Source organism: Etheostoma cragini, chromosome 4, assembly GCF_013103735.1.
Source record: "Etheostoma cragini isolate CJK2018 chromosome 4, CSU_Ecrag_1.0, whole genome shotgun sequence".
Classification (NCBI taxonomy): Eukaryota; Metazoa; Chordata; class Actinopteri; order Perciformes; family Percidae; genus Etheostoma; species Etheostoma cragini.
In genome coordinates this window covers 3,993,993-4,010,888 of record NC_048410.1, presented here as the reverse complement: position 1 = coordinate 4,010,888, position 16,896 = coordinate 3,993,993, and the positions used below count along the sequence as shown (strand labels likewise).

The window sequence follows — 16,896 nt, the reverse complement described above, 5'->3', positions numbered from 1 at the left end:
GTTTACTTTGTACAGCAGGAAACTTAACTGTTTGATTTGGTGTCACAAGATCATTTACAGCAGGCAGCTGCTTCAGTGAAAAAACTTGGGAAACCAACTGTTCAATAGCTGCCTAGCACCAAACAGCAGGCAGACAAAGTCATCAACTAACTGGGCAGAGTTGAGCACTTAAAAGCCAGGTTTTTTTATATTGGTGGAGACCAAACCAGAACTATGGGAGGGTAAATATTGGGCGTAAACTCATCAGGTGGACAAAAACATATATTTAAAATGCTAATGTTTCTCACATTTGCTAAATCTGTAAACAAACTGCTTGCTAACACTTTAGCGGGATCAAGTTTATAAGCAGATGCAGGTTGATTTTGTATATTCAGTTTGCTTTGTTTTGCTAAGGGACTGCAAAAATGTTATATCATTTATCTCGTCAAGACGAACCAGAAACTAGTGAAAATGATAAAGTGAAAGCAGGCATCGAGGGAGAGAATTAGAGCAGCAGGACACCACCAATGACATGCACCCACAGCAGCTCCTCTGGTGCCACGCCCCCAGCAAGCATCAGTAAGAAAGATCTTTAATGTGAATCCTAAGTGAGCAGCCACAGGCAGCCAGCACCAGTCAAGACTAGGACGTGGGAGGGTTTTTGGGAGTTGCAGACAAGCACAAAACACAAGATGATTGCAATTGGACTGAATTTTCTATTGGTAGTCTGCTTGCTGCTCATTCTCTGGAGTAGTGTGTCTAATTCCAGTCTACAGTCCAGTCTGACGATATGGAGTGAATATGAATTTCAGTTACATAAACAATGATCCTTGAAAAGTGGGGCTTCCTGATGAAATCCTGTGTTTTACCCAGCATTTTCCATTGATGCTTTAGGAAACAAAAGTACTACACTAGACTAACACTAGAAACTAAGAAATGCTTTTACAATAAGTGAGAAATGTTCCCCAAAAAGTGAAAACCTGTCAATTTAATAAATATAAATTCTGAATATGGTTTTCATAAAGAGTGTTACGGCATTAAGGGCTTTTTCACACGGGGAGCGACACTTCGCCTGCGTAGTGGCATGGATCCTCGGGGTCAACAACGCTCTTCATGTAAAGTACAACACTCGATTAAACGCAATGTGATCAATATGTGGTAACCATGGGGATTCTCTGCACTACTGTATCCCTGCCATACAACTGAAAGAGATTGGTTTACTGTGGTATCATATGTTATTGTTGTTATTGTTACTGCTGTTATTGTTGATAGCTAAAGTTGGCTAAATTAGCATTGTCATGATTACTGACGTTACCAGATAAATCCCGTCTTATGCCAATGTTTTCAAGCAAGCCCCGCTGTCTATGTCCTGTTAACTGTTTAGAAAACAGTTTTATATTCTAGTAAACTCACAAACAGCAAACATCTCTTGTTCCCTGATTTACGCTGGACGTTGGTGGGCGGATCGGTCCAAATCTCAATAATATTGATACCAACGTTGGTATTGATATTGATCAATACTAGCTAGTTTTAGTTTCTCTCCAGTATGCAGTGCTGTGGTTTCATTAAAGAGGCGACCTGGCTGTCGGTGTCTGTATCAGTGCCGCAGCTTTCAAATTCCGCTCCGGTCACAATTTGCTGCTCATCCTCCCCCCTTGTGATTTGATGTTGTACAGTCACATGACTCAGCCGCGCTGGGCAAACAAGCAAGCAAGCAGCCAGGCTCGGCAGCGGCCATCAGCACACATACACAAGCAGGACAACGACATGGAGCAGAAAAACGCCAGAGAGGGAGGGAAGCGCTGTGTGGCTTTGTATTTTCAGGACAAAAATGAAACAACGGCAATCTGTAGAATTTGTAAAAAGGCTGTAAGATACAGTGTTAACACAACAAATTTATACAAGCATAATCAAATTCTGTCTTGGGTTTTATTATATTAATAATCACAAAAACACTTATAGCTCATGGAATTTCATTCAGATTTAGCAATTTGATGAGGAATCCACCTTCATTATTACATAGCATCGGTATCGTATCAGTGATACTGGCCCTGTATCGCAAACCACTACTCCGCGTTGCTTGCATAGGGAAAAGTTTAACACAATTCAAATCATCCAGCAGGCGGGCGTGTGCACGTGACGAGCACGAACGCAACAGTTTCACGGGATTGCGCCCGCTTGTAGAATTGCCGGTCGAATTGCACACGCCTCCCTACATGCGCACTCACCTCTCATTGAAATTAAATCATGAGGCACAATAATCGCTCCCTGTGTGAAAAGTCCTTAAGGTGCAAAGCAACTCAGAGAAGTGAATGATGAAGGCCCTGTCCCTGATTTGTTCTTGTGTTCATGAGGCTGCAGCTGCAACGAGGGCGTATTGATCCCAGTGAAATGTAAAATGAGACAGTGTTTGAGTTATCTAATTTTAGTTTGTTTATCTATTTGTAAATGCTTATGACAGCAAGCAGCCCGTCTTGGCTGAGACTGTGTGGAGGCAGAAGGAAGAGCAGAGTCTGTAGATGGTAAATATGAGGCTACAGCCAGCAGCCAGTTAGCTTAGCTTAGCAAAAAGACTGAAACCTGGCTCTGTCAGAACATAACAAAATTAATCCAGCAAAGAAATCCATGGCAGCACCTCAAATGATCACTATTCAAATGTTATATATATATATATATATATATATATATATATATATATATATATATATATATATATATATTGTTTGTTGTGAAAGAAATGGCCAGCCCATCTATATCCACCTATTTCCAAGTCTCCATCCAAATGTAATACAAATTTTAAATGTATTTCACGGAAATTTGCAAAAGAAAATGCTAATTAATGTGTGTTTCTATCCAGTTCTGTGGAATATTAGTTGGACACATCAAATTAGCACAATTTCCAAAATATCAACCTATTTCTTAAACCCCCAGGGGTTCAGTGAACACCTATGCTGCCCTTCAGTTTTCAATCCAGCGTTTGGAGCGACTAAGACGTCTCTGCCAGAGTTGAGGCCGACTGCTTCAGACAGGCCTAAAATAATCAGAGTGCCAGAGGCTAAATTAAGGGAAGTGTCAAAAGAACTTCTTGGCTAATGGTGAGCAGCGATGACTCAGATGGATAGACGGAGTCAAGATTGCTCTCAGGTTAAACAGTAGGTAACCACAAGCACCGACAAGACACCCTGCGATGCCCTGCGATGTCCTGCTGTGTCCTGCTGCGTCCCGCTACGTCCACCTATGCTCTGCTACGCCACGCTACACCTTGTAACCCCCTGCAGTGCCCTGCTATGACATTACAACTACCATTTGTAGTCACCGTTCCATTATCTTTATTGTGCCTATTATTGCCACTGAGCATCCCCAACCGGCACCGTCAGACACCGCCTACCAAGAGCCTGGGTCTTTCCGAGGTTTCTTCCTAAAAGGGAGTTTTCCTCGCCACTGTCTCACTAATTACTTGCTCTTGGGGGAATTACTAGAATTGCTGGGTCTTTGTGTGTGGTCTAGACCTACTCTATCTGTAAAATATTTTGAGATGCCTTCTTAATGATGTGAAACTATAAATAAAATTGAAATGAATTGACTTATCTTTCCTTAAACACAGCCCAACACCATAAACAAACACCAGCCCGGACTGCTTTTGTTAACTGGGACGGACAGAAGCAGGTAATGGGAAGCTGAATTAAATGAAACATTTGAGTTAGGTTTGTCTCTGTTAAATCCCAATCTACCCCCACAAGTTTAATTCTGTGTAAACCCTACCTTGTAGGAGAGGTCTGTTTTGTGGGATAAAATTTAAACATGATTAATTATCTTTAAGTACAATTAAAGCAAGCAGATTTGCTGTAAAAGACCTACTGTCTGCTACCAATGTAAAGCAGAAATATGTATAATCCCAGCAATGATGTGACAGAGCACCATTTCACTCCCACAATCTGTTACGCAATGCAACGCAATGTGCAAATGCAAAACCACTTTACAGAGAAACGTTTACAGTGGCTTCCCACACTCCCACTGTTGAGAGAAATAAATAAGAGCGAAGACAATAACTTGAAGAATTCTGAGGCTTTTATTGTTAATGCATTTTATATTCCTTTTACACTCCACAGAAATTGTCATTTGTCATTTTGATGTATATTGTCAAGCAGGTACAAGGTCTAAATTAAACACATGCAAACCTCTACAAACACAAATTTGGAAATTGTTCTTTTGCAGTTCAATACATTGGGCAATTAAAACATTAAAAACATGAGCTAATGAGTTATAAGCATCTAGTACTACTGTGATCTTATTGGGATTATCTTTTTACTTAATGCAGAGCCATATCCATTTCTAAAATAAGTGGTTCTTAATATAGCCCTGAAATGTATGTAAGGACAGCAATATCAAACTGACACTGTGTGAAAGCCCTCTGCTGATTGTTTTCTAGTGTTAAAGCAGGATTCATTAAAACAATCCTTTATTACAATCTTGCCTATCTCTAAATGTGTCATCCCCCTGATAGCATTGTTGGGGGGTGGCAGTAGCTCAGTCCGTAGGGAGTTGGGTTGGGAACCGGAGGGTCACTGGTTCAAATCCCCGTATGGACCCAAAAAGTTGGGAGCGTGGATTGGTGGCTGGAGAGATGCCAGTTCACCTCCTGGGCACTGCCAGGTGCCCTTGAGCAAGGCACCGTAACCCCCCGACCGCTCAGGGCGCTGGTTCAGCTGGCAGCCCACTCACTCTGACATCTCTCCATGTATAGTGCATGTATAGGTCCTGAGCATGTGTGTGTATTTCAGGCCTGCGTGTGAGTACTAACAAAAAGTGTGTACACAGAGTGTAGTGCAGTAATTTCCCCATTGGGGACTAATAAACAAATTATCTATTTTATCTATTTTATCTATTGTTAAAGCTTCAATCCACCATTGTTGCACAAAGACCCACATTCCATGATCACGTGCTGTGTGGTCCACCTGTGGCAACTGGCCACAATTACTGTCAAACTGTGTATTCTTTTAGCAATCTCGTGGGCCAGCGGAGCAGAGAGTACTGTACACCAGCTTTAAAGGCGCAGTAAAGTCAAAACAAATATTTGTTCAAGTTCTAATCATGTGTCTCGTGTTTCAGTCTATTGGTGTTAAAGAACAAAAACAGCCTTTTTATTTACTCATATTATCCCATTTTTCTCTTTGTGTCCAACATTTAAATATTTCTGATGACTTATCCTGCCTTCACAGATGTACTTACAGTACATTAGTACATTTATACAATTATTTTGGTTTTGAGTGACCTTGACTGGTGGAAATTTTGGAAGATTGCCATCTCCAAATGTAAGGAAATGATTCACACATTTTAACATTGACCATTATATTTCTCAGTGTGAAATTAACAGTAATGTATCTCAAAATATCTCCTATGTAATTTAACTTTTAATGTTTTTTTTATTATTATGTCAAACAGCCGGGGGAAAATGCGGCCTGCAGCAAAACATTCAACTTTCGGAGAAACTCAACCCGACGTCAGGCTGCGGGGCCAATCATGTAACCGGCGATCACACTTGTCAGTCTGTTTTGAGGCAGTGTGAGAGTCCTAGTAAACACGAAACATTCAGCACAGCTCGTCCATCTCTTTCATTTCTCTCTTTTCTCCGCAAAATTAAGCTGCCTTCGAGTGCTGTCGGAAATGTCTGAATCTATAAACAATCTTATGGAAAACTAATTGTGAAATATAAAGTATACTTGTGCTAATTTACATGTTAAATAAAACAATGGGACTCACACAATTGGGCCATTTAAGTGACACACCCTACTAACGTCGCACAACCCTGCGACAAATCGCCAGATCGATTTTGTTGCTCTTAACGTGCCCTTCCCCTGTTTTTAAAACAGATTTACTAAAGTTAACCTGTTAGCCTGTTACAGAATCTCAAAAGTCTCCTGTTGTTGTCTTTGTTAAACTGGTAGTTCTGTCAATTACGTTGGGGGTGTAGATGAGCGTTATTAGTTCTTGACAGTCATTGACCATTCAGGCAGTACCTCTCAATCTTTAAACATAAAAAGCTTGTGTGTGTGTGTGTCTTTTTGGCTTTAACTTTAACCAAAGATTTCTCTTTATCCAGTCGAGGAGCTGTGGGAGTTGCCATTAAACCTACCACTGACCATGTGAACAGAATCAGATCAGAGAGGACTGAAACAGGCCTTTCACCCTTAGCAAACAGAGAACTAGAGAGGCAGTGGGCATACATCCAGTCCACAGCTTCTACTGTTTGTATAGAGTCATTCATCTCCTTATTAGGATCAGTACTAAGGCTGAAAGGAAGCTACATGAGCTCTCTTTGTAACTAGTGTCAGAGGATTTGAAAAGATGCTGGACAAGGAACTCAATGCCATGTGTGAAGAAAGGACAGAGACTATAGTCTAAACTTTTCAGGGCAGAAGCAGTCATTTGCCAATCACTACTACTAAGTTCAAAGTGTGGTTTGCTAAATGGCAGCCGAAAGCCAACCCCAAGCATCCGATTTTTTGTACTACAGTGTTTTGGCAGCGCTATGTGCTGCTGGCGCAGAAGTGCCTGGTAAGACTGCCACATGAAAACTGCTACCAAGGGACATCCATCATGTTATGAATTATAGAAGAACCTCTCATTATCGCTGCCCACATAAAAACAAAAAGAGAAGAAAAATCGATGCATGACAGAGAATCCATGAATGATCAGTACATGCAGAGTGAAACATTTATCGCCAGCCAGAAGAAGAGAAAAAAAAGCTCTAAAACCGTGGAACAATCACAAAAGGACCTGCAGTTGGGAAAAAAACAGCCGACTATCACAGAGGGAGTTGCTGATGCCAAAACAATGAGCGGCTTCCGTTTCTGAGGAGTGGCCTTATAACTCATGGGTGCAGGTGGGGAAGAGAAGTGAGAGTGTTGTGCAGGGTGCAATAACAACACATGAGCGATCAAACAACAAATAAACAGTGGTTTCAGGCAGGAGTGGACCACAACAATATATAACATTAGATTTCTTCTACAAACCTCTGCTGCTTGCTTAACAGCATGACTTACTGTATTTTGACTTATAGTATTGTCCCAACAAGGGCAGCTAATGTTGCTGCAGCATAATCAGTTTATGATTTTACAAAAGAAGCTTGCTGCAGATGAGAGCACCTGCTCGGATTATAAATCAGCATCCTTATTAATGAGGTGAGAGGATGCGTATTGGCACACTGAAGAACACGGCAGTAAAGCGGAACCACAGAGCATACAGCTCATACAAGTATGAAGGATATACTGCATGTGCAGTGGTATGAGATAATAATTACTGTAACTTAATGTGAGCTAAGGAGGAGCTAATTATTCAGAAGTAAAATTATCAAAGCGGTGTGGAGACATTGAGAAAACCAATCCATCACAGCACAAATTGGATTCATTTTTCTGTTATTGTTCCATGCAAATCCCGTTGAAAGCGCATATTTAAGGTGGCGAGCCCTGATATCTTGAATGAATGGAATTACAATGGAACTACAAAGCACTGCTGTCAGATAATCCATACACAAAAAAGGGTTATTACTTTCAAATCTATATTGTCAGAACTTCCACAATGCACATGAACCCACCAGAGACTTTACAAAAGACTATTCTAATCAATCTGTTATTCCACCTGCACATCATGACATGTAACTAGTGCTCAAATGATTAGTCGATCGGCTGAAATTTAATCACCAATAATCAGCCCATCAACATGTGTGGACTGAGTACTTCTTTCATCTATATAATTACGTTTTGGATTGTTGGTCAAACAAAAAAAAATGATCTAAAGCCATTAGCATGGGCTCTGGCATCTCGTGGTGGGCACTTTCCAAATGGTTTCATCGATAATGCTATTACTCGTTAGTTGCAGCATCATGTTTTATAGATGAATAAAAAAAAACAGAGCTGCCTGTAAAATTCAGTATAATAGTCTAATACATTATGGCTTGCTTTGATAATAGACTACATCAGTGGACAGCAAGCTGTCAGTTGGGGCAGCGTTATTACAAATCACGCAACAACATTCCACACACTCCACACACTCCTCTTTTTGGTCGGCTGTGCCTGGGGGGCAGGAGCAAGTAGATAAAGAAAGAAGGTCCTGCGTTCTGCACTAGTGCATTTTTCTTGCATCTCCATGGTCCAACCAGCTCATTTCATTAAAATGATCAGACATGGTTTGGCGAGAGACGTTGCAACGTTTTCTCTGGTCTCTGAGACTTCGCTCTGCTCTGACAGTGTCTGTCTCCAACTTTAGCGGCAGCTGGTTAGACCACGGAGATGCAAGTGACGGACGGCAAGCTTGACCGCTGTCTGTTTCTGTGAGAGACACACTGCAACCTGCTACGGTTTGATGATGATTGATCGCTAAACACACCTGACTACAGGAGATGTTAGGTCAGACTGTCAGAGTATGTATAGTTGGTGCGGTTCGAGTACGGATCGCGTTCTCACCATAAAGAACCGCTCCAGAGTTCGACTGATAGCGTACCGAGACCGCCTTTTCAAGCAGGTCTCGGTACGCTTGGTTGGTCCGTGTTTGGTGCGGACTAGAGTTCTATAGCTGCGTTCTCGCCTGCCCAAATGAACCGCACCAGTGGGACAAACAAACTCTAGTTTGTTTCGACCGAACTAAACGAGGCAGGTGTGAAAGCAGGGCTGCTCAATTATGGAAAAAATATAATCACGATTATTTCGGTCAATATTGAAATTACGATAATTTAACACGAGTACTCGTTGACTTCTGGAGAGACGTTGCAATTATTAAACTTAAAAAAACATTGGGAAAAGTTAAATAAATCACCAGTAAAAAAACAACAACATACAACTGTGAAATTTGCCTTAATACTTTTCCTATTTAAACTTATTTTTTACATGAGAAAATACAAGTTTTCTTGCAAAGCGTAATTAACTAAATAATTGTTGAATTAATAGCTTTGAAATCTGAACTGGAGGGTTGCTGGTTCAAGTCCCAGTATGGAACAAAGTATGAAGTCTGGCTCAGCGCGCTTGTCCAGCACTGGCAGCCCCCCCCAATCTGACATCTTTCAATTTGTGCATGAATAGGATCCCGAGCATGTGTGTGTATTTCAGGCCTGTGTGTAGTGATTACTAACAAAACAGAGTATAAAGTGTAATTTCCCCACTGGGGATCAATAAACAGTATTAATTATTATTCTGTTTTTGTGATCCTTGGGAGTCAAAATCATAATCACGATTAACTTTCAATTAATTGTACAGCCCTATGTGAAATTGTAAATGTACTTGTATGCATTCATTGCAAACAAAATTACATTATGAAAAAGAAACCACGTACAGAAGATCTTCCCATATTATCTGTGTGTACAAAGTGTGGAGTAATGGCTGTGGCTGTGCCTGGATTTGCCTTCCCACAACCTGTCTTACCAGTTTGGAAGCCACATGACGACAGGCCCAAAGGGATTGGGAGTAGTCTGTGTATCTACTCCTCCACCGACCACTGCAACAAATCAAGCTACACGACCCCCGGCACATTTCTCATCACTGAGAAATACTGGGTGCTATCCAACAGGCAAGCAGACAGCCACAGAACACTATGCAGACTATACCCAACTGCTTCACTGGGCGTTTGATGCACAACCATCTCTTAGTCCAATTGCCAATGAAATATTGCAGAGGTAAGAGTGTACCCAACTTTCCTAGTGGAGCTGCATATCTCGTTAACCACACAGCAGCGGCAACAACCATGTTTAATCACAGGACAGTTACCATGGGACCATTGTCCTCAAAAGCTAAACCCAGCTTGAGAAACTTCACTTTGCTATACCTGCAACTTCATCATGCTGTAAAAAGAAATTTGTGCAAATTAACTCTGGATTTTCCTCAGTACTAGCAGTAGGCATTGTATTGTTGTGACTTTTTACTTTTTTGCAACTCTAATCCTTCCTAATCCTCTTTTTAGGTCTTGTTTTATGAATTTATAAATAGTTTGCACTAAGATCGACCTTTTCCTCAATTCACCAGCTTTCTACAATGTGCACGACACAATCACACACTCTAAACTTCGGGGAAATGGACAGATCAACAGCGGAATTAGCCTTCCTCTATAACTGTTGAATGCAAAGGCTGTAATTAACGATTGCCAATTGTGAAGTGGCCAAAAGAAAACAATAGCTGCTGGCTTGGTTTGTTGGAAGAGGCTAAATTAGCTGGAAAAAAAGTATTTCCACGGCAGAACACAACAAAGGTAGACTGAACGGCCCTAAAAGAAGTGGCAACTCTTCTCTTTCACCTCCAACTCTGCCTGAAATATGAATTCTGCTTTACTGCGAGGAGATCAAAACGAGCAGCACTATGAGTATCCATGCAGCAGATCAAAGCCAGACAACAACTTGATGTGTCTCATCCTTTAGAGGCAGGGGATTTGTTCAAAGAAGGCAGCAGTCGAGAGGGAGCGAGGGAGACCAGTGTAGGTATGCAAAGGAGCGAGTGAAAAGAAAAAAAATGGAGAACCTGCTGACTCACTGTAATCATCAGGCTGAGGCCAGCTGAGCTGCTGCTGCTGCTGCTCAGGGTAAAGCTCCCTGCCTCCCCTTCAGAAGGACAAAGTGATGCTTCCCATAAACTGTGAAGAGCTATATGGCTGAGGGAGGGATAGATGGCTTCTCTTTCTGTCTTCTTGCTTCTGACTGCAGACAGAATGATGCAATCTGAGGAAGGCAATAAATCGCCCAAAGCCGTGTGAGGAAAAACCGAAAGCTAAAAATAAAGCCCTGATCAGACAGACAACAACAGGATTGCAACCGGCATGGGAAGAGACACAGACTAACTATAGAGATTGTTGCTGGAACCCCCAAACACACAATTAAAAACCATGCAGTGAGGGTGTTCAAGCCTGCACCTTCACAACATTTTGACAGGGCTGCAGCGGATGCAGCATCCATCATCAAACCCATCAAACAAATGCACGTCAGCCACTACAAATGCTCTTGTTGGATTCAGGTGTGGTTAAGTTGTCTTATCCTTTTTTGATTGTTTCAAACAAAGCTGAAAAAGCATGTGAAAAAGAGATTCAGATTAGCCATATTGGGTAAATACACACAAAGCTGCAGTGCACAGTACCACTGTAGTACTGCTGACAATCAATAACACGGTGCTGCTCATGAGTTATCACATATAAAGTATTAGTTACAGAGCGTGTAAACAATGTACGATTTGCTTACACGAAGTTGTAAATATTGATGTGAGTGTAATGTAAATATTAATGTAATGTATAATGCATTCAGCTTGATACTTCAACTATTTGACAGAAAAACTACGCTACAAACTGGGGCGAAGAGTTCTTAAGATGATGGCATCTAGGCAGGGAACGTCTGAAAAATGCTGAGTTGTTGTTACTATACTAGCAACTAAATGTTAGGATATTTAAGCCTATTTGTGCCCCAATTTAAAGGCTGGCGACTCAGCCATTATCAATGAAAAGAACTAAATGCAGAGGCTGCAAACACAAAATAAATGCTTATTGCCATATAGTAATATGAGCGGATATACTGACAATACTAAGGATGATAACTTGAGGGGAGAGCTGGCCAATCTATCAATATTTTATCAAAATTGTGATGTGAGACTTGATATCATCTTAGATTTTGGATATCGTAATATATCATAAGAAGTGTTGTCTATTCCTGGTTTTAAAGGCTGCATTACAGTAAAGTGATGTCATTTTTTGAACTTACCAGAATGTTCTAGCTGTTCTATTTTTTGCATTTACCCACTTAGTCATTATATCCACATTAATGATGATTATTTATCAAAAAATCGCATTGTGTAAATATTTTGTGAAAGCACCAATAGTCAACATTATAATATCCTTGTGGTATAGATATTTAGGTATTTGTTCGAGGTATAAGTATTGTGATATTTGACTTTCTCCATATCGCCCAGCCCTACTTGATGGAAAAAATTGGATTTAGCTTAAGGTTAGGGTAAGGGTTGTGGTTAGAGGTTAGTTGTCTATAAATATTCTTTCTCTGTGTGTTTAACACAAAGAAGCTACTAACTGTTCTGTTTTTCCAACAGAGAAGTCAACAGGAAATGGTTAAGTTAACTTGCAAGTGTGAGGAATGATTAGAAGCGCTGCTTCAGCCTGACTGGATGCCTCATACATGCTCATTTGAATTGCAAATGGTGGTGGGGAGCATGCTGTGCTGTAAATTCCCACTGACACCCTTGGGCTTCTGAAATCACACTCAAACACTGACATGTACATACTAGTAGTGAGAATTTGTGCACATGTACAAATAAAAAGGCAGGCGGAATTGAGTTGGATTCACTTCGATGTGACTCAACACTGTGTGACTACATTTATACAGATATTCATGCTGTAGTACTGGTGGGCAAACAGTGGAGAAAATGGTGCTGAGATAGAGACGATGGCTCCCTGGCAGTTAGGGAGGTAGAATCAGGTGATACTCAGAGGGAGGCTGGCTGGCAGGGTGACTAGGCAAGGCTGACACAACAAACACAGGAGTGTGTCCGATGTAAACGACATGGCTGCTGTGTGACAGCGGGTCTGCCAGCTGAGGCTGACACATTATGTGGCCTGGAGGAAGAGCTTGACAAAGTATCTTAAGCCCAACTGTATGGTAACACTGCAGAAAACACTGAGCCACACTTGGTCTGACTTGCATAAATGTAAAATAACAATATTATTTAAAAAAGGGTCAATCAGCAGAGCTGCAAAAAGAACAACACGTCACAGAACTCTCTACAGAGATGAATGAATAGAACAGATTTCTGCATTGCTAGTTGATTGCAATGGACTTGAAGATCATCACACTGTAACTGACTCCATATACAAGACACAGACAAACACATATTTAAGGTAGGAGTTGGGGAAGGTAACCACAGTTGCACAACTATAGTGTCCAAGTAAACATCCCGAATGTGAACCCATCGCTTTTTAACCATTATCACCAACATATTAATTCAATTCGATTTTATTTATAGTATCAATTCATAACAAGCATTATCTCAAGACACTTTACAGATAGAGTAGGTCTAGACCACACTCCAGAATTTACAAGGACCCAACAATTCTAGTAGTTTCCTACAGAGCAATTAACTGACCGTCCCATCAACCAATGGAAGATCCCATACCCCACATCTTCCAAACCCCCCTATCTTACCTGGACAGAAAGGAAGCTACGCTAGATTGCTGTTCATTGACTACAGTTCAGCGTTTAATCCCATAGTTCCCTCCAAGCTGGTCACAGGACCTGGGACTAAAGACCTGACTGTGATTGTGGTTCCTTGATGACCCCAGGTGGTGAGGGTGGTCAGACACATCTTTTTCCACTCTCACCCTGGAGCACCCCAGGGATGTGTTTTTAGTCCCCTTCTATACTCTCTGGACACACATGACTGTGGAGCTACTTTCAACTCCAACATCATCATCACCTTTGCTGACAACTCAAATGTGGTGGGCCTGATCACGGACAACTATTAAAAGCATACCTGAAAGAAGTAGAGGACCTGACCCTCTGATGTCAAAAAAGGACAATAACCTCATGTCAGCAAGACTAAAGAGAAGAGGGTGGACTTTGGAAAGAAGCAGCGAAGGAACCGTGCCTCCCTTAATATCAATGGGTCCTCAGTGGAGAAGGTGGACAGCTTCAAATACCTTGGTTTCCACAAAGGGTCTGACCTGGACGCTGCATTCTGACTCAGTGACGTGAAAGGCATGGCAGACACTTTGAGGAAATTCCAAATATCCCCTCAAGTTCTGAGAAATGTCTACTCCTGCACCACTGAGAGCGTCCTGACAGAGAACAACACTGCCTGGTACAGAAACAAGACAGCAAGGCCCTGCAGAGAGTGGTTCATTCAGCTGAACACACAATAGGTGGTGCTTTACCCTGCCTCCATAATATTTATACCTGGTGTTGCAAGAAAGAGGCTAGGAGAATCATTTAAGATCCACACATGAGGCAATACTAATCTGCAATGGCAAAAGGAGGACGGGGCACCGCGGCTGAGCAGGTACCATTAATGGAAAAACGCCAGAAGACCGCCCCCCCCACCCACACTCTACTCTATGATGAATCATGCACAAGGTGAAGGAACTGATGTGATTACATTTCACTGGAATTGTACCCTTAACATTCCATGTGACAAATATAATTGATTGATTGACTGATTGAAATGATTACATCGTGACTAAAACAGTCTGTAAACTACTAACTGTGGAAGTAAAAGCTATATCAAACACTTTGTGTGGGCAAACAAGAAGTGTTGATCGGAGGGCGTGACAATTGCAAAATTGTGCAAGTCCTCAGTGTGTATGTGCATCTGTCAATGTGGCTGTTGCATAATTAGTGATGGGTGTGTTTGCCTTGACAAACACTGAGACACAAACTGAAACAAGCAGAGCACAACTTTAAAAGGAAAATAAAACAAATGAAAATGAGGGACGTGCTGGTGTGAGCATTGTGTAGCTTTAAAGTAGCTGTCCAGTCAGCAGAGGGGTGGGATACTAGTGTGTGGGGGGGGTTAACTGCACGTTTGCTGTCAACACTGACTGGGTCAGTAGCCACGAAACGACGCAACAGCTTCTGCTTCATTCCCACAATATAATTCATCCCCTTAGAGGAGAGCAGGCACGCGGGCAAAGTCCATGCGCAAACACTGAAGAGCTGCCTTTTCAATGCAGCAACTAAAGGTACAAAGACAATATAGCAAAGCACTGTAATCATTGCGACGCACAACGCGGAAAAAGCGCCATTCAACAAATCGTTTAATGCAACCAAGCCTGGGCTTACAACGACATGAGCAAACTAGCAGGGTGGGGGGGGGGAATATGAATATTTCAACATACCCTCCTGTCAGACAGACATCCACGGGAGGACCATGGATGGTGCGCACCGGGGGAGGTCAATCCTGTTCCTGTCGCCGCTCCGTGATTATTGCCCGGTTACAGGGAGAAAGGGAGTGTGTCGGTGTTGTGCCGGTGAAAAGCCTGATGAGAGAAGGAGGAGGTGGAGAGAGAAAGAGGGAGGGACACTGTCAGATGCAAGGAGGGAGGAAGACACACACACGCGCATAGGAGCCTGTGTGTTCGGGGGTGGGGGGGTGTAAAGCAAAACAACGATTGTGTCATCCTGCAAACCTCTCTCTATCAACAAGTACTATTCAAACCTAATAATCATGCGGGGAATGGCAACAAGGTGTCACAGGCCTATAACCTTATTGTTTTCGCAGGAGCTGCATTCACGTGTCATTTATTTAGTCAGGAACAGGAATGAGGAAACAATGAGAAATGTATAGCTTTCACACAATAGCTTACCAGTTATTTGCATTGTTAATAAGCATGAGAATATGTTTCATTTTCAGGCAGATTCCCCCTTGCTTTGAATGAAATAGCTATGGAAAGCCAGGGCACTACATCACAGGAGTTGCTGTTATTTCTTGCAGTGTCGTCAGGGAAGAATAATCCCTTTGCTTTCATCACTTAGTCCACTGCTAACAACACACCGCCTTAACGCCCTCACCTTTGCATACTGAGATGATGGAATTTATTAGCACAAAGGACAGCGTGTCCTGACTCGCCCACTGTTGTAAACAATAATAAGAGAATGGGAACTTCGGCTGACCCTAAGACGGAGGTATCAGTTCCCCATTGTGTCTGGTGAACTATCAAGGTTTTACAGTGAAAGACAGGATGAGTTTGATATAATTAATCACTGATGGGGTTACTGTTGCTGATTGAATTAATCACTGTCATTCCTAACAAAAGCAGGCTTATAGCCTAATATTAACATGTTTAGAAGGATAGGCTATTACAGCAATAATGTAATATTACCAGAAACCATATACAAAACATAGGCTACAAGGTCACCACAAGCTCTGCACTCTACTGTAAGAAAATATTTTATTATTTATAAAAGGGGGGCAACCGTCCTGGGTGCCAGAACTCCAGGGGTCCCAAAAGCTCCAGGTTTAATAAGTGTGCTGGTTTATGCTGATTGAAAATGGATTTGGGAATGTATACAAATTAAGCCCGATATCAAGTGACATCCCCGCTGATTTAGCATTGCGTTATCATTGCCATACTCACCATGGATCATTTCAAAAACAACAAAAGGATCCAATTTGATGCAGCAGAGCCACAGACATACTGTAGTCTTGTTATTCTACGCAGGTGTGTTGTGCTAGGATCCGATGTCACGCGTGTCACACAAGGCTGTATGCAACTTTTTTCACATAACATTTGAGTTATTGTCCAATCATGAGGCCCCGTCTTGTGTCTCTGTCAAATCAAAGTTTATTTACTTGATTTAGTTTTGTGCTTTGCATAATACTAACAACTAACAACTACTGTGTATGGTTTGGCATTGTTTCCTGTAGCAACAGGCATTTGTTTTCATTAAAATAAGAAGCTCTGAGATGTTCGCTACCTGCCCAGCACTAAACAGCAAACAGGCAAAGTTAGCAGCTAGCTGGTAAACATAGTGGAACCTTTAGCCAAATAATAATAGGGGCCCTGCAGCTAACTTTAGTCCAAGGCCCCCAAACAGGTTCATTTGGCCATGATTATATCTCTTTACAACTTCCTATCTATAAATTGGTGACAAATTACAGGTATACCAACACAGTGTCTTAGTAAGCATATTGGTGGTCCAGTGGTTGAGATTTATATGTCTCAACATGATCTTTCCAATTACAGATTCATACATCGGTGTTCAGCTGGTTTTAAATCTCTTGATTCTGCTCTGATCTGATCGCTTCATACTCATTAATAAGGAAGCATGTGCATTGTTATGTTTCTCCATTTATTTATTCAGGTTTTTCCTTTAATTTGTAACCTGTCTGTATATTTAAACAGTATTCTTTTCCCAGGCGTTGATCTTTAAGACTGTTTAACTGATAGAGT

General features: G+C 41.6%; 1 protein-coding gene and 1 long non-coding RNA gene across 12 annotated transcripts in view; one reads left to right on the top strand and one right to left on the bottom strand.

Annotated features, from left to right (window-relative positions):
- Positions 1 to 15,031, bottom strand: part of LOC117942794 (protein 4.1-like) — an 80,829-nt gene extending 65,798 nt beyond the window's left edge. For all 11 annotated transcript variants that reach the window (XM_034868446.1, XM_034868452.1, XM_034868453.1 and 8 more), the window contains exon 1: positions 14,842 to 15,031. The gene's annotated coding sequence lies outside the window, so the exon portion shown is untranslated. The remainder of the gene's footprint in view (positions 1 to 14,841) is intronic.
- Positions 3,668 to 13,910, top strand: LOC117942847. The gene is made up of 3 exons (XR_004656226.1): positions 3,668 to 3,678; positions 8,160 to 8,164; positions 13,822 to 13,910. It is a non-coding gene; the product is annotated as an uncharacterized LOC117942847 (long non-coding RNA).
- Positions 15,032 to 16,896: the final 1,865 nt, after the last annotated feature.